The sequence below is a fragment of the Mastigoproctus giganteus genome, chromosome 12, assembly GCF_048544385.1.
Source record: "Mastigoproctus giganteus isolate SK-2022 chromosome 12, ASM4854438v1, whole genome shotgun sequence".
Taxonomy (NCBI): Eukaryota; Metazoa; Arthropoda; class Arachnida; order Uropygi; family Thelyphonidae; genus Mastigoproctus; species Mastigoproctus giganteus.
The window spans coordinates 111,541,068-111,568,337 of record NC_143586.1 but is presented as its reverse complement, the minus strand read 5'-3'; the positions used below and the strand labels follow the sequence as shown (position 1 = coordinate 111,568,337).

The following is a 27,270-nucleotide window of genomic DNA, read 5'->3' as shown; positions in this document are numbered from 1 at the left end:
CTGATAAGTAATGATTTTGAGACAAAATGGAATGGTATTGTATAATATGGAATGGTATCGAATAATATTATCATATCAATTTAAATTAATTTTAGGAGCAATCAGGTAGCAATGAAATAAGTTATATTATCTTTTCGAGGACTCGTTATCTGTCATTTAGTCAGACTACAAAAGCACCTTCTCAGAGCTGGCATATTGAACCTTGAGATGGTTAAATACGATATCCAACATCATGTTCTCCAAATCCACTCTATAGTCCAACCTGGGTCCCCCTCCCTTCCCGGAAATTTCTCATAAAAACATCGTTATTCTTGTCCAGCTTCTCATGTACTGGATTTACTAGCCTGACGTGTTCCAAGTAGTGCAGCAACAACAACAACATAAGAGAGATGCGTCCCTGGCTTTCAGTTGCTAAAGAAGCTAACTTAGCAATCTGTCAGTCCAAGTTATACATATCTTGCAAATATATCAACTTCTGTTGCGCCTTAGTTCTCATATGTGAAAAGTTTTGTGAAGGTCTACAATGAAGATAATCCTTGACAATTTTTATAAACATGCTGACTTCTAACCCATGGCTACCATCAGAATTTTGACGAGTCCCTTCCAGCTGGACTTCTCTGCACATTTAGTTCCAGACGTGTTTCCTTTAATGTTTACAGTATATTATATTATTTTACAAGTACTGTATTTACAAGTTTTATAGTTGAAGTATTTATTAAAACTTTGATTCGCCTTATGTATATACTTAATAGGATGTACTACTTTCTCTATACACTTCTAGCTCTTATGGCTATCCCATAAATGGTTAATATATTACACTGATCAAATAAAAATTGCCATTTCTTCAGCATTTTTATGGATTACTGTATAGTGTTTTCGGCACATCAACGACTCGGGCCATATTTTGCCAATGTGTATTGTCTTATTGTTTATGCATGCTCACGGGCCAATTTGCATGTTATGCGGACTGAAAACCCCGAAATAACTCACGGAGAAAAGCCCTCCCTCTGCCTGAGGAGGGCTAACTATACCTTCGATTAAAGAGGCCTTTAGAAATTCTTCCAGTCATCGTCGGGATTACAGGCCTCTCCACACAAGTGACGAAACCACTATACTGTCAGAAGACGTTATTTAAATAAAATAGTTTTAGTTATTTATATCATATCCAAGTTGCGATAAAAATTTAAATCGCTGTTATGCTAGAACCCGTAGGATTTTATAGTAATTTAATAATTCTGAACGTTACAGTTCTAGCCAAAATTCTACGACTTTTCATCCAATTGAATACACAGAATGCACACAATAGAAACAATATAAGTTTTAAACTTTCTGTTGACCAAGTAGAGCTAAACCACTAAATCAAAAACGCAGATATATATATATGTACTACCAGAGTGAAGGGAATCTGCATAGAATCAGAGAACTGGAATTTGAGTTCTTAAAAAAATTGTCAAAAAAGTTAACTTTAAATTAAATGCAAGGTGGCAATAAACTTCCTGTACTTGTTCAATAAAACGAACATAAAGTGAAGGAGATCAAAAATGATTTTTATTTTTGATCTCCTTCACAATGAGTTTTATTTTTATCAAAGTAATCACCACCTCTAATTGAATGCACGTATTACACCGTTCTAAAAGTTTCTGAAAACAGTCAGCAGAGGCATCCAAGGAGATGATGTTGGACGGCTGCGTTTATCTTTATGTCCTCAACATCCTGAAATGTCTTTTCTTTGAGGACAGTTTTCACCTTAGGAACGAGGAAGAAGTTCGCTGTTGCTAGATCGGGAGAGTAGGGTGGATGGTCAATCTGTACAATGCCATGTTTCGTCAGAAATATCTTCATAAGTGATGAATGAGAGGGGGCACTGTCGTGCAACAAGAGTCAGCTGCCTTTCTCTCAAAATTGCGGCCTCACTCAGGGAAATGCGCTTCAAATAGCCTTTGAAGCACCTGCACATAGAACGCAGCATTGAGTCTCTCACCCTTCAGGCACAAATTCCTTGCGAATCACATCCTGTTTGTCGGAAAACATGATCAGCATCGTCTTGATCCTGAACTTCTGTAAACGAAACTTTTTGGACCTTGGTGATGATTTTGAAGTCCACTGCATGCTCTGAAGCTTCGTCTCTAGATCATACTGAAACACCAATACTCATATCCAGTGACAATACAATCGAGGAAATTAGGATTGTCTTTGCAATATTTTGGCTGAAGTCTTCGCATGATGAAAATCTACGTTTTTCCTGCTCAACCTTTTTGCGCAGACCTTCCTTTTCCCTAAATCTTCATGCAGAATTTGACGAATCGTCTTATTCATATCCAGGTCATCAGCCTTGGTTAATCCTGATGGTTAAACGACGATCTTTTGCCGCACTTTCTTGAACATTTGCTCTGTGCTCATTTCGAGAGGCTGACAGACCCACTTCTTGGTTAATTGCGAACACCCTCACATCCATCTTTGACCGTTTATATCATTCAGACACACTGGTACAACTTAATGTTTCATCACCATAAACAGTTTTTAATATTTCATACGTTTCTGTTGCATATTTTCCCAGTTCAATATTGTTCCTGTAACTTTATTGCTACATTTCGTATGTTGCAATATAATTAATGCGATGAAAGATAACCATTGAACATAACTTTGTCATATTGAAGCTATCTTGGTTGATTTTAAGAGCAACAAGGCTCAAAATTGCAAAACACGGCTCAAAATTCGGTTTCACAGAGATGTGATGCGCTAAAATGCAATACTAGTTTCAAAACATTGTCCCAAATAAATGCGTATTCGTTACTTATTTATAAATAAAAAGCATGCGAATATTCTTTCTTGAACTCGTTCCGACATTCTCATATCGATGCATTCGCGCTATGCTGTGTACTTGTATCACAGCTTGAGCACCTCTGGGCTAGAGAGCCAAACGAAAACAGAAGTTACTCTTTTAACAATTATGGTTTTAGTTGTTTCTCTCTTTCCAAAATAACTCAACCCAAACTAACATTTTTTTTTTAAACAGCTGTAGTGTGGTGAAACCCATGTTTAGTCTCTAGAGCAAAGTTTCCGGCATCCCCCCTCCCCCCATACTTCTCCTTCAACCCATGTAGACGGTACTAAGTACTATAGGTTTTGATACCTTTCGTGTTTGGGGGTTTCATAAAAAAAAAAAGTTAGATTTGCTGCCTCTTCGTATTTGACCCGGAATTTTCGGGTTTAAAATGCCATGCCCGGGTAGCGGGTTTCGGTGTCATTATTCAGGATCATGGAATGGTACAGAAAAATAAAATTTTCCATTTAATTTTGAGGAGAATGTGATAAAAATAACAAATAATTAGCAGTAGTCTTCTCTAATAGGGAAGCATCTTATTTGAAGTATATGGAGGGCAACTCGTTGCGAAGCATTTCACATTGAGATGTTACAATAATGCTGCCAATATATACAAACTTCGGTTTGTCTGAAAAATTCAACTATGTAGTAATGATACAAATGTACTAACTAATGTCATGGCTGTGTTTTGTTATTTGGTTTTTAGGAGCATTAGCAACTAAGGCCATATTGCTCCGGGATATGCGGTGGTCATTCCCTGACCTTTCTGCATCCTCTGTATTTGGTGGTGACGGGCTCGAACCCCAGTCTAATCAAGAAGCGTGTGCTACGCACTGCTGCTCCTTCCCACCTGGCTACGGAGGCGCCTAATGTCATGGCGAATGTGATCTTATGCGCTTATTATTATTATAACCCGCGTGTATGAGTTTGATAATCAAGCCTAGCATCGAAGGGGTTATTATGTAATATTGACACTAATTTTCGATGTTGTCGCTTCGTAACTCAATGCAATTTTCCAGCAATTTCTAGCTACACGAAAATAGTTTTGTAGCCGCTTTCTTGAAGATCGTGAAAAGAGGAGTGTTCGGCCGCTACTACCTCATCCACCGAACCTAAATTTCCTTCCAGACACGTTGTGTTTAGTTTCGGGAATAAGTGGAAACCAGATGAGGCTAAATCTGGTGATTATGGTAGGTGGGACAAATATTCATAGCTACCTGATGATGCCTTGTGAACAGGTTCATTGTCCTGATAACAGAAAACACCTTTAGTCAACTTTCCTGGCCTTTCTGACTTGATTTCATCTCGCAATTTAGTTACTAAATTAGTATAGTATTATCCGTTTATTGTTTTTCCCTTTGGAAGTTAATCTACCATTATTATCCCCTTTGAATCCCAGAAGACAGATACCATGACCTTGCCTGCCAATGGGACTGATTTGGCCTTCTTTGGAGATGATGAATCAGCATGCTTCCATTGTTTTGATTGCAGTTTTGACTAATGAGCTGCTTGATAACGAGCAAAAAGTTGCTTTGAAGTTTTTGAATTTAAAACATTTCTGTTTGCGTGTCACAGGCGAGGGGAATCCATGGTACAGAAACCTTAGGATCCATCGTATACAGAAATCTTTAGAACAATCCACGTGGATTGTTCTAAAAGTGAATTTTATTGCGAACAATGTGTTACAGTTTACAATAAGTAAACTGAATTCCCACAGAACAGAACTACTTAATAATTGATAATCATTGAATCTATCGTCAGACTAATCAAGAAAGAATGAAAGCCGATTAAGTTTTCATTCGTTCTCTCTTGATTAGGGCTAATGATAGGATTCAACACAGAATCCAGAAATGTCGCCAGTTGTGTAGCATTTCAGCTTACTTACTGTAAACTAACATTTTTGCACGCAATAAAAATCACCTGATAACGATTCAAGTTGATTAAATAGTGTACTGCAAAATTTAAATCTATACTTCCAAGTAAACAGTTATCACAAAAGACGTCCTATAGTAATTTGTTCGAAATAAGTAACATTTAACAAAATAATGTTTCAGTTACAAAATAACTTAGTGTATTTTATTTTGAAAAAATAAAAAAAAAAAAGCCCAGACTGCCTTCATCAACTAACCCGCCAAATAATCTCGGTCAGATTTTGAAAAGGTGGCAACTCCAGCTGGAGAGCATGATTTTGAACATCTGGCATATGGATGTAATTATATGCATGCTTATCGCGCCGCAGTTTAATTCAAGTATATAATTTTTCAAATTTAGGAAAAAAAGCTTTTATGAAGAATTGATAATATTTACTAATTTATTCATTTGATCAAGGATCTGTTTGTTTTATCATAAACAGGTATCTAAATTACTAATTTTTTACAAAATAAAAGCATTCTTAAGTGGTCTTCAAGAAAAGAATACAATACAAAGGAATATGTACAGTTTATCATATGATGCGAGCATTGCTATATTGATTAAAGCTAAAATTCATTTTTTAATATGGCTTATATAAATAAAAATAAAATGATAACATTTACATGAGGCGCAATTAAGATATTCCTATAGGGTGTTTTTAATGCGAGAAACATCTTTTGACAATGGCATGTTAGTAGCAGACAGATATTGAAGCAACTGAGGCACTGGAATAAATATTTCTTAAATACAAGTATGGTAGAAATGAGCGTTATCTACGAAACCTAGATTTTGAAAAAAAGACACGATTTCTCTAACATCATCCTTACATCACTCGGTCATTGGCAAAACAAACCACAGAATTATTTGTTCGCTATTTTATGTTTCGGTCTATTTCAAAGGAGAAAAACAGACCTTCTTAGGGTTGAAAAACTGAAATCAAAAATACTAGTTCATCAATATGAGGGATCTTCTTCATTTACAAACCAACAATGTTGACAATACAGTGCTAATTTACAAAATTAGTTCAATCTGCAACATAACAGTTGTTTGAAATATGAAATGTAAAATAATGATAATACAGCTCTCTGAATTTAACTATGACAGAACCAACTCATAGACAAACGTACTAGAGCTATAAGATATTTTTAAGTAAACCTACAAAAAAAAAGTTGTATAAAACAGTAATAATCTCGTATAAGCATTTTTTGACAAAAAAAAATGGATTATGTTCTGTATCACTAAGCCATTTTAATGATAATACAGGTGATAATTCATGATGCGATCAGATATATAGGTGTGCAAGGATATATAATATTATATTATAAATATGACCTTTTTGGTTTATATCCCTCTATCTTATATCCAGAGCTGTAGTGGAGGATATACGCCGCATACCTGCTGGAATTCAATATACTCTCTGCATATGTAACATTCACAGGTATACCTTCTGCTAATTTTACGACTACAGCACTGCTTATATCGTATGTATCACTAGTGATATAGTATAAAATAATCCTAACCTCTTACACCAGTGGTTTTCAACCTTTTTTTAATAAGTAATACCCCTAAGTAATTTATTTTATTTTGCGGCACCCCTACTCAATTTTCTGCCTGTTAGATCCGATTCTCTCTCTCTGTATATATATATATATATATATATATATATATATATATAAAATATTAAAAAATATGTTATATGATATTTATTACAATAATATAATTATAAACATTACATTTCATAATACAAACTATACTGCATATATACAGTATATAATTTTAATCTTTATATAGAGGTACTAAGTAAACATCAATTATAGATCACCACAAAATTAAAAACATACTGTACACCTTTTTATAATGAAATAAACATATAAATTAAAAAATAATAATAAGTTTAAGTAACTTAAACCCAAATTACGTGGCACCCCGGCTGAAAACCACTGTCTTACACGATTACCCTTCCAAAGTATAGAGCCCTCTACTGCGTTACTCTGATTAGTCTATAACTAATGCGCACCAACTGAATTGGGTTCTAACTCCTTGTAAATACTGTATTGCAATGATAGCCAAATAAGTGTGTGTGATTTTAATTCTAAGGGCAATGTTACCAGCTGTAGAACTAATTGCAACCATATCTAACCCACTGATATAGAGAGTTGGCCACTTACCCAATGAACAATTTTTTTCATTTCAAAAATATTCCAATGCAAGCATAAACATGTCTAAATATATATTATATATAATTAGGCAGTATAATACTTCCCTGTATATTCGTCTTTTGGTTAAACGTCCTTTATTGCGCATCCTGCAACTAGGACTGTTCCCAGTGGATTATTTCGATGTAAATAAATAATTTAATTGTCTCAATTCCAGTTAAAGAAAGTCTATTAACGAAGCTGCCAGCCACAAATATCTTTATACTCTCTAGCTAAAAATAGAGTATCACACGGGGTGCAGTTCTATTATAAAAAAAGGAAATGAAAAAAAAAAAAAAAAAAGAGAGAAAATGTTGAGCATCACCCCAGTCAGGCCAAAGCTGGGCATAAATAAATTGTATGTACAGTGCATGCTAAAGCTGTGTAATTCAAATGCTAGATAGGGTTTGTATTCACAAGGAATAAGTAATTTGCTTCTGAAGGGAATCCTCGTGTGAATTCTGAAAGACAGAGGAATTACAATGAAACTAAGAAACACAGAAAAATGAATAACCTTTTTAGCTCCTTGTAGTTGAAACGTGAAACTTTATTAAACTGCTCACGGAATATAAAATAAAACGGATTCTGTGAACGGAGGAAAAACTTGGTATTCACCAATTACGTTGCAACTTAATTTCATAGTTTTCTTTGGGCTTTCTTTTGGATTTTCTTTCCATGTGATGATAAATAAACCTAAGATTTGTTTCTAATTTCCTTTATAAAAAAGAACAAACTCCTTAGGAAAGTTTGCGGCTTAATTACAGAGGAAATATCCATTTTGTGATCTTTATTCTGTCATAGAATACATGTAGTCTCAAAGAGTGCGTTAAATTCGTAACGGAAAAGAGCGAAAGTGGTTACTGGAAGTGGATTTCGCGGTAAAGGACCGCTTAAAAAAAATTTTGATCACTGCTTGCAAAAATTCAGACGGAATTTCTTCTATAAAAGTACTCTCTACTGTTCGTAATCCACTTATTAAACATGATTTTAATAAGTGGATTCCGTAATAAGTGCTTTGTTAAATTTTTTCACTGAAAAATAAAAACCTCAACATCTAAAAGTCTTTTTGCAGGGAACACCACAACTCGTACGAAATTTCTTACTAATTGTACTATCTTTTGTCGCTTTATAACCTTTTTATGTATCAAAGCTTTCAGACATAAGTTAGCACAAAAGCATCGTGTCTACAGGCAGTAAATTAACCGAAGTTATTTATAGCGGCATCGTTTCATTACATCTCATATTGTGAATACCTTCACAACGAGTTGCCTACCCCGTTATATTTCGAATAAGTAACGGTTCCTCAACAGAGGAGGCTATTTTACTCCTAAAAGTTGGAGAAAAGCTTAAGAGTTAGCGGAAAGAAGGATAATAGGAGACCAAAGTTTAGAAAGAAAGAAAAAGGAGCCATGTCCTCGAATAAGAAATGCTTCTCCAATAGAAAAAAACTATTTTTACTTATTCTCACTCTCAGTGGATACCACTAAAACGTTTCTGGGTAAATATGTAGGGATGTAATGCTCCTAAAAGTTGGAGTGCAGCTTAAGGGTTGGCGTAAAGGAGAAAGATAGTAAGAGACCAAAGTTTGCCCTAAAGAAAGGGGCCACATCCATTTTACTCAGGCACACTCATTTATACCTTGAAGAAGTAACGCTTCTCCAATAGAGAAAGAAGACTATCGTTACCTATTCCCAGTCTCAACTGAAACCACTAAAATGGCCATTTCAGAACTATTTGGCCCTTCATCGTTAGATGGGTAGGTACCCGATGGTATAATAGCTGACAACCCAGTTGTGAAAACAATTCCACAATGAGAGGTGCCGAATGGTGTTTAGTAGTTTAATACTTAATAAAAATTCTGCGGTAAAATTTACAGACACATAAGTTGGTGTAAATGCATCATGTCTGTAGGCAGTAAATCAAACGAAGTCATTATAAATTCAAGGCTTCAAGTTACATTATTTTTTAGGATAGTTCTAGTGTCAAAAGATCCTTAACTATTTCGAAGTTATGAGAAAAATATACTGATTACATCAATCTGTATAAACCATTACTAGACATGCACAGATACATACGAAAGTTACCAAAATATTATTCCTAATAGAAAGACATTTAAAATGTGTCAAGCCCTTCTTACAATATACCAAGTAGCTGTTATTGAATTACTAAATCGATGCTTTCAAAGCAAGCGTGTATCAAGTCAGTACACTATTACAAGCCACTATAAAATATCTGTGTAAATACACCATAGTGAACTCTTAATGAAGAACTACATAAGTAGCGTAAAGGCATCAATTTAATTGTATCTCATATTGCGACTACCTTTACAACGAGTTATCATGTATTGCACCTCCTCGAATAAGTAACGCTTCACCAAAAATAGAGAAGACTATTGTTACTTATTCTCAGTGGGCACCACCACTCAGACGGCACGGTTTCAAGGCTTATTGGCCTATCCTCGGTGGGTGGGCAGGTACCCTGGTGTTATAATCATGCCAACCCAGTTGTAAAGTTATTTACACAGAAATTTTATTGTGTATTTTAAACTCATAATATATTATGCCTGGAGCATTTATATTTTATTTAACTACTACAAGCCATACTGCGAATGAATGAGTGAAAAATTAATAAATAATCCTCGAGTGAAAATATTTATTAAAAGTACTGGCTTTGCTTAAAAGGGAAGCTGCACTTGGGTAGCAGTAACTTATGTAACGTGTCCAACATTTCATATTCCCTTCCACTTAACCACACTATCTCTTGCGAGTAATTTGCAAACAGTTCCAAATTTCAAAGGTCTGTAGCGGAGACAGATAGCGCGCAAAAACTCACAAAATCTTTCCTAAAAGCCTCTTCAAATTGTCCCACTCCCCACAGTTCCCTCTCGATGTCCTACTTTTCGGTAAACAGGAAGACCTACATCCGACGTCAGACAGTAGCAGCTGAAAAAAAAAAAAGAGAGAAAAAATACTCCGCCCTTTCCCCTTCCTCTAGGGTCAATTACGGCAGCTGAGGTAAGCTTTACGTAGAAGAAGCAGTATTTGGTCCTAACGCTGACGGTCACAGCCTTTCTTCTGCCAGTCGGGGATTCCCTGACCTCGTAACCAGGTGGCAAAGTAGGGCATGTAAGGGTCGAGGAGTCTTTGCGTTCAAAATACGAAGCAGAAAATTTGCCAAATAACATGAAGAAAAAAGTCAATCGGTACGACTATTTTCGAGACAAATTATAAGTTAAGTGGATTCCGATCTAGAATGAAGGTCAGCTTGCCCGTCGGTCACCTTTGCTAATCATACACATTAATGCCGGTTCTTCGAATCATTCATCATCCCTACTGGCGATGAATTTCGAAATCAATAAGAAATGAGAAATTCGTGCGAAAATAAAGAAGAATTATTTTCAAATGGGTCGAGATCCATTCTTACAAAGACTAACTGGTGTTCGCTTAAAAACAAACAATAAAATCAAGAAAAGCATTCAATGAATAATATTTAAAGTTCTCCAATTGTCACCAGCTAGAAAAAACAATTAAGCACTAAATAGTATCGTTTATAGAAGGTAAATTTATCGTCTAGGAATGTAAGACGTACCTTGCTGTCTACATTTCTTAAAAATGTATCATTCTCCTATTTTTATTTAAAAATTTCATTTTTTTATAGAAATTAATTCTTCTATCAAATATAAATAATCATTCATTCTTTCTTGATATATAATAAATCAATCTGTGGATTTAAGCGCCGTTTAGTTTAGTTTACACAATGATCCACAAATTATCAAAGTTATACAGATGATTCATAAGAACTTTAACAACTTCAATTGATAACATCTTTAACATCTTCAATTGATACAGAGTCTGTATACCACACAAGAGTACTGATGGCGCAGATGTGGGTGACCACCGGTAGCGCCTTACCTTAAATACTATGCCACTACACTATGATCAATCACAAAACGCCGTAGTTTTCACCCAGTTCAGCAGAACTCGAAGTTTTCATAAAGTTCCTCTCAGGGGTTCCACATATTTTGGACAGATACTGTATGTTAATGTTTAAAAAAAATAATAATAAAATATATATAGGAGTTATGCAAAAATTCTGGTTAGGAATAAAGTTTTCCACGACCAAAAATGTTGATATCGCAATAAAGTGAACGCAATTTAAATTACTAACTTCTCTTTACATATTCATAAAATTAATTATAAATTAATTTATCTGAAAGCGAATTAAACTAAAAGTGTCAGTACTAAAAGTAACAGTACTCACTCAACGTTAACTGCCCACTGAGAACGGGGTTAAGATAGATAGCAGAAATATTGGTGAATGAACAAAATAATAACTATAGAAATCAACAGCAAGTTTGGAAGAGTTCCGTGTAAAAATGGAGGATTTTTTATGCTGGCTTATAAAAATGGATAATAGACGTTAGCATTTCAATCATTCAATCCTAAATTTTAGCCCTTGGTTAGCTTGTTTGTTTGTTTGTTTTTGGTTTTTTATTGGCGCATTGGCAGCTGTGGCCATAATGCGCCAAGACTATGCAATATTTAAAAGTTTAAATTCTCGGTGACCTAATTAGTTAGGTCACCATGTCCAGATAAATAATAACAAATATATAAAAATTAAATCAATAAAGAGATAACAATAACAAATTTTAAATACAATTAAAAACTTTTATTGATTTAAAATAGCTAAAAACAGCAGACACGTTGTCATTGTCGGATAAAATCTGACTGAGTGTATAAGGCTCAGTCAGATGACTAAAAGCGGTAAAACGGGTGCTGCTAAAATCTGGACAGTCAATTAAAAGGTGTCTAATCGTTAGGATTGTGCCACAGGACACACACATAGGAGGGTCATCAGCCCTCAGCAAAAACGAATGAGTTAAATGACTGTGTCCTATGCGGGTCCGGGCAAGAACAACTTCCTCCTTACGATTCCTGCGCAGACTAGACTGCCACGGTTCAATTACAGGTTTTATATGATATAACTTATTCGCAGTCTGTCTATTCCACGAATCCTGCCATTGGGAATGTATCTTTTGATGTATTATTTGCCTGTAGTCTGTATAGGGGACTAACAGGCAGTGGTCATTATTGGGAATTGCTGATTTGGCTGCGGCGTCAGCCAAATCATTTCCCCTAATCCCAATGTGGCTAGGAATCCAGCAGAAGCGGATATCATATTCACGTTCATGGAGAACGTGAATCTTCTGCTGAATGCTAGACAGAACTGGATGAGAATTATATCTCACAGATATTAAAGCCTGTAACACGCTGAGAGCGTCGGTATACAAAATGAACCGTTGGTATTGGCATTCACTAATGTGATCCAAGGCTAACTCTATAGCGTGCAGCTCTGCAGTAAATATGCTGCATTCAGAGGGAATCTGCTCCGATGTAGTGCTGTCTGTAAAGACAGCAGCAGATCCCACATATGATTCTGACTTCGACCCGTCTGTGTAGACTGGCGCGAAGTCAGAATGTTCAGCTCGGTGTGCTGAAAAAAGCTGCAGGTAGACAGACGATGGAGTGTCCGACTTTCCCCAATTTCGAAGGGACAAGTCACATGCCGGGACATGAGCATGCCAGGGTGGAAGGGGTTGCTTTGGTGTTTGGGCAACCCTGTCTACCTTTATATTAAGTTCTTTGAGTAGCTCTTGGACACGAATACCAAAAGGACGATTGGCAGTCTTACGGGTGTTGTACAAATTTTCCCATCGTGGCTCAAAAACGGTTAGCCACGTAGGGTGGTCTGGCAGGGATTTCAGTTTTAGAGCGTAGTTTAGAGACAACTGCTTACGTCGAAGCAATAATGGCGGTTCGTTTGCTTCGACGTATAAGCTCTGGACAGGAGATGTGCGATATGCTCCAATAGCGGTACGGAGAGCCAGATGATGGACAGGATCGAGCCAACGAAGTACACTGTCTCTGGCCGAATTGTATACCAGGGACCCGTAATCCAGTCTGGATCGTACAAGTGCACGATAGATGCGTAGTAGGGTGCATCGATCCGCACCCCAAGATGTTGAGGAAAGAGAGCGCAGAATATTTAGCCCTCTTGTGCACTTTGTGCGGAGTTGACGGATGTGATCCAGAAAGGTCAGCTTTTTATCGAATACGAGTCCCAAGAATTTTGTGTCCGCTGCTATTGGAATTACATTTTGTCCGAGCTTTAATTCAGGCTCAGGATGAAGATTACGCTTACGACAAAAGTGTACGCAAACGGTCTTCTCCGGCGAGAACCTGAAGCCATTAGCAAGAGCCCAGGAGTTGAGGCGATCAATAGCTTTCTGCAGTTGTCTTTCAATAACCCTCATGTTGCATGACTGACAAAATATGCTAAAGTCATCAACATAGAGGGCACAGTTTACAGTTGGAGGAAGTTGTTCTGTGATGGAATTCACTTTGATGGCAAAAAGCGTGACACTTAATACTGATCCTTGTGGTACTCCCTCCTCTTGGCTGAAGGAACGAGAGAGTGAGGATCCCACACGAACTTGGAAAGATCGATTGGCTAAAAAGTTTTTAATAAAAATGGGGAGTTGCCCCCTAAGGCCAAGGCTATGCAGATCTTTTAAGATGCCAAATCTCCAAGTTGTGTCATACGCTTTCTCCATGTCAAAGAACACCGACACCAAGTGTTCACGTTTTAGGAAAGCATCCCGGATGGATGCTTCCAATCTAATAAGATGGTCCAAAGTGGACCGGTTCCTTCGGAAGCCGCACTGTATGTTGGAGAGAAGGTCATTTGATTCTAAGTACCATATTAAACGAGAATTAACCATTCTCTCCAGGATTTTGCACAGACAGCTAGTCAGAGCAATAGGACGATAGTTGGTGGTGACTTTTGGATCCTTTCCTGGCTTAGGGAAGGCAAGAACGATTGCCTTTCTCCAGGAATCCGGAAACTGCCCTTCAGTAAAGATTCTGTTATACAGAAGGAGCAGACAATCCATAGATTTTGGTGAAAGATGTTTAATCATGTCATAATGGATGCCATCTGGTCCAACAGCACTTGCTTTGGAAAGAGCGAGGGCTCTTTTCAGTTCCTGAATAGTAAAATCCCCGTTGTAGGGATAGAGGCCCTTGGACTTAAAATTAAGTGCTTCTCTTTCCAGTTTATGTTTCAGGACCAGGAACTCTGGGGAGTACGAGGATGTTGCGGAGATGTTAGAGAATGTTTCCCCAAGAGCATTGGCTATTGCAGTTGGATCTGCAACAGCGCATCCATTATAATCTAAGATTGAAGAAGGGTGGGATGTATATTTTCCCTTCATTTTCCGGATTTTATCCCAGACTACCTTAGAGTTGGTAGACTGGTTAATAGATGATGTAAAACGGATCCACGATTCCTTTTGGCTCTGACGACGGATGTAGCGTGCTTTGGCTCGTGCACGTTTGAAGGCTATAAGGTTGTTCGTGGTAGGATATCGGCGAAATATCCCCCACGCTTTGTTTTGAGCCTTTTTTGCTGCTGTGCATAGTGAATTCCACCAAGGTTTGGGAAATGGTGGAAACCGGGCTGATGTTTTTGGGACAGCATTAGCAGCTGCGTGGACAATGATTTCTGTGATGTACGTTACTGCGTCATTGATAGGCTCCTGACTGACTGTACTGAGCTCAAAATTTGCCTGATGTTGGAAGGCATTCCAGTCAGCCTGATCAAACTTCCACCGTGGTAACCTAAAAGGAAGACACGGTCTCCCACTGTGTAACAAGGTTATCACAGGGAAGTGATCACTTCCGTATGGATTCTCCTCCACTTCCCAGGTGAGTGAAGGGAGTAGAGAAGGGGAGCAGATAGACAGATCAATGGCAGAAAAAGTACGGGTAGGCATATGGAAGAAGGTGTTTGTTCCAGTATTTAGAAGGGAAAGGTCATTGTCATTGAGCATACGCTCTATGACTCGTCCCCTTCCGTTGATGTTAGCACTACCCCACAGGGTGTTATGTCCGTTAAAATCCCCGAGAAGTAAGAAAGGGGGAGGCAACTGCGTTACAAGATCATCAAGGTCTTCCTGGGAGATGTCAGTCCCAGGTGGCAAATAAATCGAGCAGACCGTTATTAAAAATCCCACTGTAAGGCGAATTGCAACAGCCTCTATGCTGGTTGTAATTAGCAAGGGCTGAACTGGGGTCTGATTACCCACAAGGATAGCCACTCCTCCATGAGCAGGACCATCCGCAATTCTATCCTTACGAAAGATTGTGATGTTATGCAGGGTGGGATCATCATTTGCCTTTAGATAAGTCTCCTGCAAGCAAAAGCAAACTGGCTCGTGCTTTTGCAGGAGGGCCTTGATGTCATCAGTATTTCGCCGGAATCCACGACAATTCCATTGTAGGAATTTAGCCATTATTTTGGCTTGGTGGGTCCATCAGGCGGCTTCCGAGGTGCTGAGGGCTTACTTTTATCAGTCTTGGCTTTGTCTTTTTTGGGGAAGAATGGACGATGTCCCGTGTCCATTTCTTCCTCCGCAAAGAGTTCCAAGACTGATTCATCCTGTACCTCCTTGTTCTCTACATCCATTCTTTCTGTTGTTACTTCAGGCTCTTTACCACTTGGTTTTGGTAGTGGTGGAGCACTAGGAGGTACGGATATAGGAGTGGCAACTGACTGTGTTTTTTTGGTGGGCTTTTGAGAACTCAATAAATAGCGTGCAATCGGGGTGAATGACTCTCTTGGTGGTATAGTCATCTCAGTTTGTGTCCCGATAGTGCTCTTAGCAGAAACCTTCTGGGCATATGAAGGTTTCCCGCTATTTACTGGTTGGATACGTTTTCTGGCCTCTGGGTAGGAAATATTCAGCTCTGTTTTTAGTTTTTGGATTTCTTTTTCGTCTTTCCACCGCTGGCATGCTCTTGAATAGGCGGGGTGCTCACCTTGGCAGTTAACACAGGCGGGTTTTGGAGCTGTACATTCCTTGCTCTCGTGGTCTTTAACACCACATCGAGCACAGGCAGGGTTACCACGACAAGATGTTTGTGAGTGGCCGTATTTTTGGCATCTAAAACACCGCAGTGGGTTTGGGATATAAATCCTCACTGGGCAGTTTAGATAACCTGCCTTGATGGAATTTGGAGGCCGTGGGGTGTTAAACGTGAGGATGAGAACTCGGGTAGGGACGAGATTCCCATCCTTCCGTATCGATATTCTCTTTACAGCTGTCACTCCTTGGTCTTTCAATTCAGAGCAGATCTCTTCTTCAGAAACATGAAGAAGGTCCCACTCTGATATGACACCACGTGAAGAATTTAGAGTTTTATGAGGGGTTACGATGATAGGTATTCCCCCTATGGATGTAGCCTTTATGATTTTTTCCGCTTGCTTGGTGGTAGAAGCTTCGACCAAAAGGTCGCCAGAACGCAGTCTTTTTACAGATTTTGGTGAACCTGCCAACCCTTCTAATCCTTTCTGGATGAAGAAGGGTGACATCTTTCCAATGGACTGCTCTCCGGTGGAATGGAGAATGAGGAAAAGCGGTGTCACTAATGGTGGTGATTTATCCTCAGTTCTGGCTCGTTTTGCAGAGGTGTTATCTGCGTCATCATCTCGATTAGGTAGGGGCCTTGTTGGGGCCCCAGAAGAAAGGGGATTTGAATTACTCATGAGAGTAAAGAAAAATGTCTGATGCCTAAGTACCTCACCCACCACGGAGCCCTACGAGGGGGCGCCCACTCGTGAACTAGCAGGTACTGCGTACACGAATGGGACGCCGAGTTCGCTTAGAACACCATACCCACGTTACCAATAAGTCTTTATCCCGTCCCAGGACCATAGGGAGGGAGACTTATTGGAACGCAGTTGACCCTAGCAGTATAATACCACCCGCCGATTGATCCCAGTCGAGCCGGTCCGGGACCACCCGTCTCGTCGAAGCAGGGGCCAAAGTGGTGTATTAAGGCTGGGCCCCTCAACCACCAGGATCCCCCTTTCCGCTTCCACGGGTCGCGGCGCACGGCTGCACACGCCGGATTCCAATGATGTAACCCTGGAACCAAGGTATGGGCGTTGGATCCCAGTGATGCTAATCTGGAAAACCAGCAGCATCACTGGGAGGTCCCCTCACCACGTACAGGTGCCCACGTCGAGGGGCCCTTGGTTAGCAAATGCATGTTTGCTAACCGTTTTGCAAATTATTTTTCAGGGATGCTGACTGCCAAATTTACTGATTACCAGCAGAAGAGATCTGTGTTACTTCAGACATTCAAGAACAAGAGCTGAATTTTAACTGAAAGGCTTTACACTCATAACCTTATTGATAGGCTAAGGAAAAGACCAGTGCTTACACCATGAAGTAGTCTCGTTGGATGAAAGGCTATTGCCAGGTGATTTTTTGAAACTGGAGTTACTGCAATCTCTACAGAAGATGATCAATCAGCATTTGGAAACTCAGTGATAATTTTAACCCGAGAAACACCATCTGGCATCTCTATTTGAGATGTTAAATGGTGTTAGAAAATTTGACTTGAAAAGAGCTTTTTAAAATTTTCAAAAGGAAACACCATCTTGAAGCATAAGCATTTTAATTAAAAGAGTTTATATCAATATCTTATGTGGAGGGTAAGAAGGGTAGTTTTTATATTACACGTTATTTTTATTTATTTATTTTAAGTGGCGATGCTTTTCGATTCTGCGATTAAAACAAACCTCTTTTATTTAAGTAAAAGTCAGTAAATAACGTCAAGGTTATCACTGGAACATTCGTTGCTGTATACTTTTGAACAGGTCTTTAAATGGACAGTTTCTGGCTTTTGAGTGTTTTTAAAGCGACAAGTGACGCTTGAATTGGTTTAATATACTTGTATTTTGAATAACAAAAATATTATATTAAATTATTAGAAGCTGTGTATTTTGAGTACTAGGACCAACTAGTGTTTTTAATTTTAACTCTTCGGATTGAAAATTTTGATGCTAAAAATCTCAGTGGGTTCGCCATCGACTCCATGGTGTAAGGAACTCGTTCTTTCTTTTGCTTGCCTATAAATATGGGCAAAATTCATTTCAGTTTAAATACTTAAAGGTAGAACTAGAGCTTTCAAAGCACTTTCTTGACTAAGAGTTTAGATTTTTAACGTAATTTTTGCACTTCAATTATTTTACTACATATTATTGGAGCAGACATTAAAAATTCAGATTTTGTATTTTGCTCTTACCCGCATATTACTTATTATTATAGCTCATACAGAGTCATGAAAATATATTACCTAAATCCTGTACATTACATAGCTTACATTATAGTAAATTTGTAAACTGATTCATTGTATTCATCAAATATTCTACACAGAAGTATTTAATTAGCCAAAATTTATGTTGTATATGGTTCTCTTATTTTGCTTCAGTTCCGGATCGCATCAACACCAACAAGAGTTGGTGTTGATGCGATCAACACCAGTTGAAGCACAGCATCAACACCAACAAGAGTTGGTGTTGATGCTGTGCTTCCCTTTTTATTCTAATGAACTTGACTTTCGCTTTCCTGTATCATGTCACTTGTCTGTTCTTTTCTCCGATAGTTGTTTCTCACTTCTTCAATTGTTTTTGTTCAAGCCTCCCAGTTGAATACTGCCAGATAACCCAGTAATCCATTATCTTAAAGCACATGCATTTATTATATCCTTTTTATGAACTCTGTAGAATACATGATTCTGTCCTCAGTGGTTCTGTTTTGATTACTTCGCTGTCTCTTCTCTTCCGAAGGAACAAATATCCTATGGGACGATCTGAAATTGAAGCCACTCGTGAATTACGAAATACTGTGTTAAGCACCTGTATTCCCCTTATGAGGATGTATTATTATTTTTACTTATTTACTGTGCTAGGCGGTTCCAGCCAACCTATGGCCACCCAAGAGCTTGGCAAGCTATAATGCTTTCATAGTTTCTTCGAGCTGTTCTCTCCTTGTCGTATTTTGGCAGCAGCATATTAAAGTCTGCCATTATCATACATGGCATTATCTTATTCCATATTTCTAGTAATCCATGTTATAAGCTCTATTCTGTTATCTTCTTTTTGTTCAGGTGATACATAAATTAAGCAAATTTGTATTAATTGTTGTTTTTAGCTCAGCTTTAAACAGAGTGCTTCAAAATTAGATTTTTTGACCGATGATTTTGCAACTGCATGGATTAGCTCTTTCTCTCCTTTCTTCTGCACTCCCTGGTTCTGAATGTAGGTAAGCAGCTGATTCTGAAACATAATATCCATTTGTCTGTCTTCAGAAAGCCACGTTTCCGTCAGTCCTATTGTTGCATATTCTTGTGTAATTATTAATACCTGCGGCGCGTGAGTATTGGCTATGTTCCACATATTTTGTTATAGGCAACTTATTGGTTCAACTGATAAATGCTTACTTATGCCCTTTACGCCTTGTTCTAGCTTTGATTGCCATCGTTGATACTCTGGTCTGTTTTCGTTTTAGTTTTCTTTTTTGCTATATTTGTCTTATCAATGTACCTGGGGCCAGCATTCATAAGAATGTGTTTGGCGTTGCTTGGGTAAGTCACAATGAAAGATGAATAGGTTGAGCATTTTTCTTTATCCTTCTGACTTGCACTTCAATTCCATATTCCTTTGAGAAAAAAAAAAAAAAAAAAAAAGGATTCAGTATTGCTTGATCGCGAGTATTTGTACTCGATCTTGATACAAAAAAAACTGCATTGTCTGAACTGCTCTTGTATTATACAGATCTTCAAATCTCTTCGCCCGCTGCCTATTAAGGTTATCCCTACTACTCGCGTTTGGTTGTATTTGTGCGCCGTACCATTGACACTGACTGGTCTCATCCTGAGTTTCCTCCAAGCTCCTTCTTTCTATTTTCATTGGATCCTACACTTAAGTTCGGGTATCTTCACTTGTACTAACATCCATTCCAGATTACTACCGATGTATTGCTGACCATTATAAATTTTAATAATTGTGCTTATGAAACTAGTAAAACACAACTAGTAAAATTAAAATAAAAAAAAAAAATGGCTTTCAATTATTCTGAAAAAAAAAACAAAAAAAACAGTGCGCTTACGATATTAGGCACAATATTACCAATGAAAACAGTTTGTTATAATCACAAAACTTATATCTGTATTTGCTATCATTTCAGCTACTGTAACCCTGTATGGTGTAGTCATGAAGTAATTTACTTTTTTTTTTTTTTTAAGTAGTAGCAGTAGTATTCCAAAATAACAGCAGAAATTGTCAGCGGAAGGGATAACAAGAAAAAACATAATACGCTCCATTTCACTTAATTATATTAAGAAACTGAAATGGAGCGAATGTTAATTGCCGTATTTTACAACTTTTATTACAAAAGGAAAAAGCTTATACGGTTTTCTTTTGTAGTTTAAAATAAAGCAGATTAAAAAGTGAAGAAAAAACGGTGAAAAGCAAATACAGTTTTTCGTGCACAATCAAAAAATTGTAGTTTTGTTTTCGTTGCTTTTATCTTTTTTTTTTTTTTTTTTTTTGAGATAATAAAAAAAAGTAACGGATAGCAATAAAAAAAAATTGTGCAGAGAGCAATCACTGTCCTTGACAAAAATAAAAAAATGTCATTGATCATAATTAAAAGTAATAACTAGTACTTTATTACATTCATTTTAATGCAATTTCGAATAGGTAGTTAAAAATATCTGTGAACTTTCTAACTGCAGTTAAGTTTTTCAACGAATTGTACTTCGGTTATAAAAGATATAAAGGGATCCATCACATTAAATCCATATTCTGATAGGAGCATCATTTTCGCTAGTGCACACTTATCTTTATAAAGAGAATATAATTTGCCTTTAATAAGGATATCATATTACACACAAGTTAAAAAAAAAGAAACTATAGCTAAATTTCTTACACATCTAGATGAACTAAAAATTGTTGTACTCAAATAGTGTCACACAAATGTCATGCAAGTCCAAACTACATGAGTAAGGGGAAAACTCTGAATAAGAATTTTAAATCCATGCATTAACATTATATAACGATAACACGTTTATAACGATAACCGCAAATTAAAATAGTGGGTTTTCTGAGTTTAATTTCATTTTTGCAGATGCATATGCAGCAAATGTGGAATATAAATAAAAATTTCTTTTGATATTTCTTTTTTAGGCTATTCCATTTTGCACTAAAATTTTACTGCCTTATTTCTGACTGATGTAAACATAGGAGTTAAAAGAATCCCTATTAGTCTCTAATACTGACGTCTGTGTTTATTTATATATTTTGGCCGCTGAATTTTACCTGTGGTATGCCGTATCAGAGGTAAAATGCAGCTGCCAAAATTAACTAGAAAACGAGAATTAATTGTGGTATAAGCTATAAACGAACGAATAAACAAAAAGCATTATGAGAATGTTCAGTGTTACGAGCCATCTAGTATTCATTCGGAAGAAGCCATGCATTTTTAAAATTGAACTGTACGTTTCAATTATAGTATTATAGGTTCATATAAAATTGTAGGCGCAACTATAATTCATTCTGCACAGCTCTATGTAAAATAAACAGCTATTTCAGTGCAATACAGTCATGGATTTAAAACGCTAAAAATTTAGAATGAAATAAAATGATTCAAAATAGCTTAATATGATAATGTGTCAATATTTACACTTGCTAAAATTTTAAAAATACATAACGTTAATCAGCATATACGAAGTGAATATGGCTAATTTACATAACGACTTATAATAATCAATTGAAACGTCATTTACATATTTCCTAAAAAATCAATTTTTAAAAAATACCCTTATGCACAAGACCTAAAAAAATGCAAGGCTCACCACGTGAAGGGGCTATTCCTTGACGTAATGAACACTTATTTGACCAGGGCATTAAAGAGTACAGAGAAGTAATGACTAGAAGAAATCACGATGTTTCCTCCATGGAATGAATGGCGTCAAGGCTATATATCTAAGTTTTCGTAACGTTAGCGAAATCCCTGTTATCATGTCTACCATGCTGCCATTAAACTGCTGTTCTGATTTTTGATAACACTGCCCTCTCGTGGATCGTTCTCAAACAACTTTGCTTTACTCGGAATTCCGACAGAAGAGGTGTTCACAGCCAATTGTCTAGATAGCGGACCCTGATTGGGAGGTTTACTAAGCAGGGGTGGAGCTATAGATGAGAGAGACACTTACCGCGTACCCTTGGGCATGCAATGACGATCCTTACAACCTAATCGATTGGTGTTCTTAGAATCCGTAAACACTGTTTTGGAACGTTGTTTTACTGCGTAAATTTATAGTGTACACACCCCTATGTTTCCTGTTATGGAAGACAAACTACAAAATGTATGGGTGTGCGTGCGCCATTTGAAACTTTCGTTTCCTAATAGCGCAAATGGTAGCGATATGTGCCTACAGCAACGCTTATTTCAAACGTTTGTTCTCTCCTTTATAATATGGTTTCAGGAAATAAAAAAGTCAAATTGAAGGTCGAACAATACCACTTTTGAAACAAAAATAGCGAGCTTATTTTATTTTCCTTATATTTTTATAATAAAATAAATTTATTATTTATTTTGTTTGAAATTTTTACCTACCGGTATAATATATTTCTCAATTGGTAGTGGGATATACGAAACGTTTCTGGCAAATTACTTTTTTTAAAGCAGTTATGTCCGTCCGAGAGCATCAATGTGGGTAATTATTAAAAAAAAAAAAAAAAAAGTTTATTGCGCAAAATTATTGAACGTTGGCCAATTATTTTATTTGTCTACGCATAAGTCCTGCTTAACCGAGTAATTTATTCGAAAAATTCGGAAATGTTTGATTCAGTTTAGTTTTAGGCCGCCGTAGCCGGGTGGTCGGGTACATAAGTACACGTGCCTTGAGTGACCGGGGTTCAAGCCCGTGGCTACTGAATACGGTGCTGTTTCTTGTACAGTATTCTGTCTATTTTGTGAACTCCTCTGACCGTTTGGTCGTCCCGGAGTATAAACAGAAATTATTATTATTATTTCACACCCTTGCGATCTTTAACTACGAATATTCTGTTATACAAACACATAAACTTGCGAGAAAAGTAAAACGAAATCAAGTAGAGAAAGTAAAACAAAGATCCAATGGCCATTTCTGGTAATTGATGAGATAAAATGAAATCACATATGTGTATGATTCCACGACCTCAACTCATAGGTTGGTCATTTTAATATCGTTAAAATAAAGTTATGTAATTTAAAGAAGAAGAGGGGAAGAGGCTAATGGATCGAAAAGTCTGTTAAAATAGTTATATATTTTTAAAAGGGTCAAGATAAAACGACATGACATAACATTACGAACAAAATCACCTTTCAACAGTGCGATATTCTTTGTTATACTAGTCTGAAATGTCACATAACATCAATAAGGGATACATGGACATCACAGGAAGGAGAAAAGGGGGGAGGGTGAACTGGTCAGTCAACCCATTCCCTTAAAAATTAGCACCTATGAACTGAATTCTCAAATACTGTATATAGCAATATTTCTGCAATAGTTGATATATTTGGAATAGAATCGAAACGTATGCACCAGGATGTAGCTGTTCTACTGCAAGAACGCGGGTGGAGGGTTAAATATACAGTTTAGCACTCTTATCTATATATCCATATAGCTTATCTATTTATGCTTGGGGGATTGAAAATTGAAGGTGTGGCACTATACATCTACACCCAGTCTGTGTTTAAAAATTGACATGTTTTCGTAGTTTAGAGCAGTGTTTCCCAATTTTTTTGCTCGCGAACCCCTTTTGGCTTCGAAAAAATAACCAGAATCGTCACATCCTAGCTCACTTAAATATAGTGTTTCCGGACGATAGGTATCCAAAATTAAAAGTTTTTATCTCAGAACTGTTTATATACGGTTGCAATCTACCTTTTTCAGATCGACAGAAAAAAATAACTGAATAATAAACTGTCGCTATTTCAGTATACCAGCGGTTCTCACACTTTTTAGTCTGAGGACCCCTTTACACTCATAAAAATTGAGGACCCCAAAGTCTTAGTATTTTTTTAAATTTTTTTTAATTTACATACATTTTTATAACATATATACAAATATACATAGATACAAACACTTTCTTTTCACAATCATCGCATTCTGCGTAAGAAACTATTTTAATTATACAGCTTTACTTTCAAGCAATAGAAGATATACTATATATGTATGTATGGGTGTGTACTTGTTTTGGGTGGCACCTAGACGTTTAGTCGAAATCTGTGTTGAAAAAGTAACTCTGATGTCTACACTCTACAGCGATCGACACCCGGTCAATCACTGCTCATTTCTAAGCATGAGCAGTTGTGCCTGGTTCTATTACCTAGCGCTGCTGCACCAATTTGTCGTCCAGTGGAAGGAGTGCAATACCAAAGGGCAGAAGCCCTCAGGTTGGCCAACCAGAGGGGAAAAAAATAAAAAAAAAAGAAAAAAATAATTTTTTTTTCTATGTATAGTTAATACCATTATATACATTCCATATTATAAAAGAACACAACATTTAGTTTCTCTAACAGCTGTTTGACAAAGTAAGGTAGAAATATAAGTTCATGAATACATCAGTCTACTGCCCACTTGTAGAAATGGTAAACAAAGTGCGTCTTCTTTTAAACACCTTGTCAGAAAAAGATTGGAATGCTGCAAAGTTCTTGGCATCTCGAATCAAAATGTCGAGATTATCAGTCCTAATAGGTTGAGTGCTGTTAAATAGTTCTTGTCTGAAGTTGTGATAAGCCGGGCAATAAAGCAGAACATGCCGCCAATCTTCTACTGCCCCACAAAAACACAAAGGTTCAAGTCCAAATTTACAAAATTTATCCCGCAGTGAGCCATGTCCAGTAATTAAACATGACGTTGCCATTGTACCACAAAACCATCCCATAACTTTCTTATTTACAGCAAATGTTCCATCTTCAATGAACTCCCTGGTAGTGAGTCCTGTTTCACTGGATTGCCATCTGTATTTCCACTTCTCAGTGAATTTTGTCCAAAGATTAATTTTCTCCTGCAGAATGTCCGTGGCTGGATTACTTGCAATGTCGAGGATTTATTATGAAAATAGTTTTGACCTCGTGTATCCCCTGAAAGGGTCTCGGGGAATCTCAAAGCGGTTTTCAAAGTGTGGTCCGCGAACCCCAGGGGGTTCGCAGACCACACTTTGAGAACTGCTGCAGTATACAATCAATCGTACCTCAAAGCGTGAAGAATGTTGTTTTATCGTCTCACAAAGTCTGTATTTATAAATAATATTGATGATGGTATCTCAAGCTTAATGTCCAAGTTTGCAGACGATACAAAGGTTGGCAGGGTTGTTAAGGATACTACCGAGGCTATGCTGCTGCAACAGGATCTGGAAAGGTTGAGCAGATGGGCTGAGAGGTGGCAAATGAAGTTTAACATTGACAAATGTAAAGTACTACATATGGGAAACAGCAACCCCAGAGCAACGTATCAACTCTGTGGTACTACGCTGACAGTGGTAGAGAATGAAAAGGACCTGGGGTAATTGTGCAGGCAGGTATGAAGTTCTCTGAGCAGTGCAGACGGGCTGCAGGAGTAGCTCATGGTGTCTTGTCAATGATATACAGGAATTTTTCTAGCAGGGATAAGGAGATGATTATTCCCTTGTATAAAGCAATGGTCAGGCCACACCTTGAGTACCGTATACAGGTCTGGAGGCCTCATTTCAAGAAGGATGTAGAGCTGCTGGAACGAGTAGAGAGAAGGGCAACAAGATTAGTGAATGGAACAAAGGGTTGCTCTTACGTGGCTGGATTACTTGCTGTTGAAGGTAAAGCAAAAAATGTCCAAGGATATCAGCTGGAGAATATGGCACAACATATTTTAGTGAGAGGAGGCGTTTGTGAGAATGCTTTATCCACAGTCACGATTTCTAGAGAAGATCTCATCAATGCCATCAATTCCTTGCCTACCAAATCTACGATTGGCCCCGACAGGTTTCCTATCTTTATTTTAAAAATATGCAGTGCCTATATTGTTGATGTGCTGTTGCACATTTTTCAAAACATCTTGAGAGATGGAATCCTCCCCGAGAGATGGAATCACTACTTTGTGCGACCGGTGCCAAAAAAGAAGAATCCTAAGGCTTCTTCAGACTTTCGGCCTGTATCCATCAGTTGTTCTCTTTTAAAGCTTTTTGAGAAAGCCATCCTTCCTGCTTTAACCCAACAGTATTTCGCGCACAGGCCACCCCACCTCCATAGCGTAGTACCGAGACGATCCACTACTACTAATCTGTTGGAGACTCTCTTCAGAATGTAGCACGCATTAAATGAAAAAGCCCAAATTGACATTTCCTTGACATAAAGGCAGCTTTCGATAATGTGTCACTACCTGCACTTGAAAACATATTGAAAGTATATTTCCGCATTGAGGGCAAACTATTGCAGATCATCAAGACCATTTTGAAGCCAAGGCACCTCATTGTACAACACCACGAATTCCATGCAGAATACACCCTCACTTGGGGCATCCCTCAGGGAGGAATTTTATTAGCTTTGCTGTCTGCTGCCGCCCTAGAGCCTTTTCTGGCGCGAAATCAGAATTTTATTTCCTACGCCGATGATATTAAGTATTTTGTTGTTTCTAACGAAGGATCTCTGGTGTCCGACGTCAATTTCAATGCCAACGCTAAGCTGTATGAACTGGAGACATACCTACGCAAAATCGGTTTGTGGCTAAACTCAGACAAGTCAGCACAACTGACAATAACTAATAAGAAGATAAAAAATGAAATCAAATTATCTATTAATGGAGCACAGATTAAGAAAGTCAACTCATACACCGACCTAGGAGTGACGTGGGACGAGGGCCTTACCTTCCAAAGACACTTTCAGAACACGAGAACAAAAACTCTCGCTGCCATATGGGCTGTAAGACAGGAAATAACTGGGATTCGAAACCAGCAGCTACTGACCCAATATATCCAAAGATGTATCGTTCCTGTATCCTTATATGCTTCGACAATTTGGTCCTCTGCTCCAAATACTTATATCAGGAAATTTCTCAGCCTGGAATACTGGTTGCTCCGGTGGTTAAATAGGATCGCCGGGAAGCCCTTCACAATTTCGAAATCCATACTGTACGCAAACTTGAACACAGCTCCGTGGATTCAGATGATCACAATACGTAACATCTGAACTCTAGCACAACTTCTCACTGGGAGTTTAGATACCCCTCAAATTGAAAATCTTGTAGTTAGGCCCCGCCCTGGAGCCCGCCTCCACAACCCTCATAGTCTCCGAAGCGCTCTCCACCACACGGACGGATTAAAGCGGATGTTTCCTGCCAGTACTCTGGAGCTGTTTAGAGACCTCAAAATAGACCCGGACAGGTACTGCCACGAGAAAACTTACAA

General features: G+C 37.7%; 1 protein-coding gene across 2 annotated transcripts in view; it reads right to left on the bottom strand.

Moving 5' to 3' along the window:
- LOC150077341 (uncharacterized) overlaps positions 1-21,879 on the bottom strand; it is a 147,806-nt gene extending 125,927 nt beyond the window's left edge. For both annotated transcript variants that reach the window (XM_090386005.1, XM_090386006.1), the window contains exon 1: positions 21,696-21,879. The gene's annotated coding sequence lies outside the window, so the exon portion shown is untranslated. The remainder of the gene's footprint in view (positions 1-21,695) is intronic.
- Positions 21,880-27,270: the final 5,391 nt, after the last annotated feature.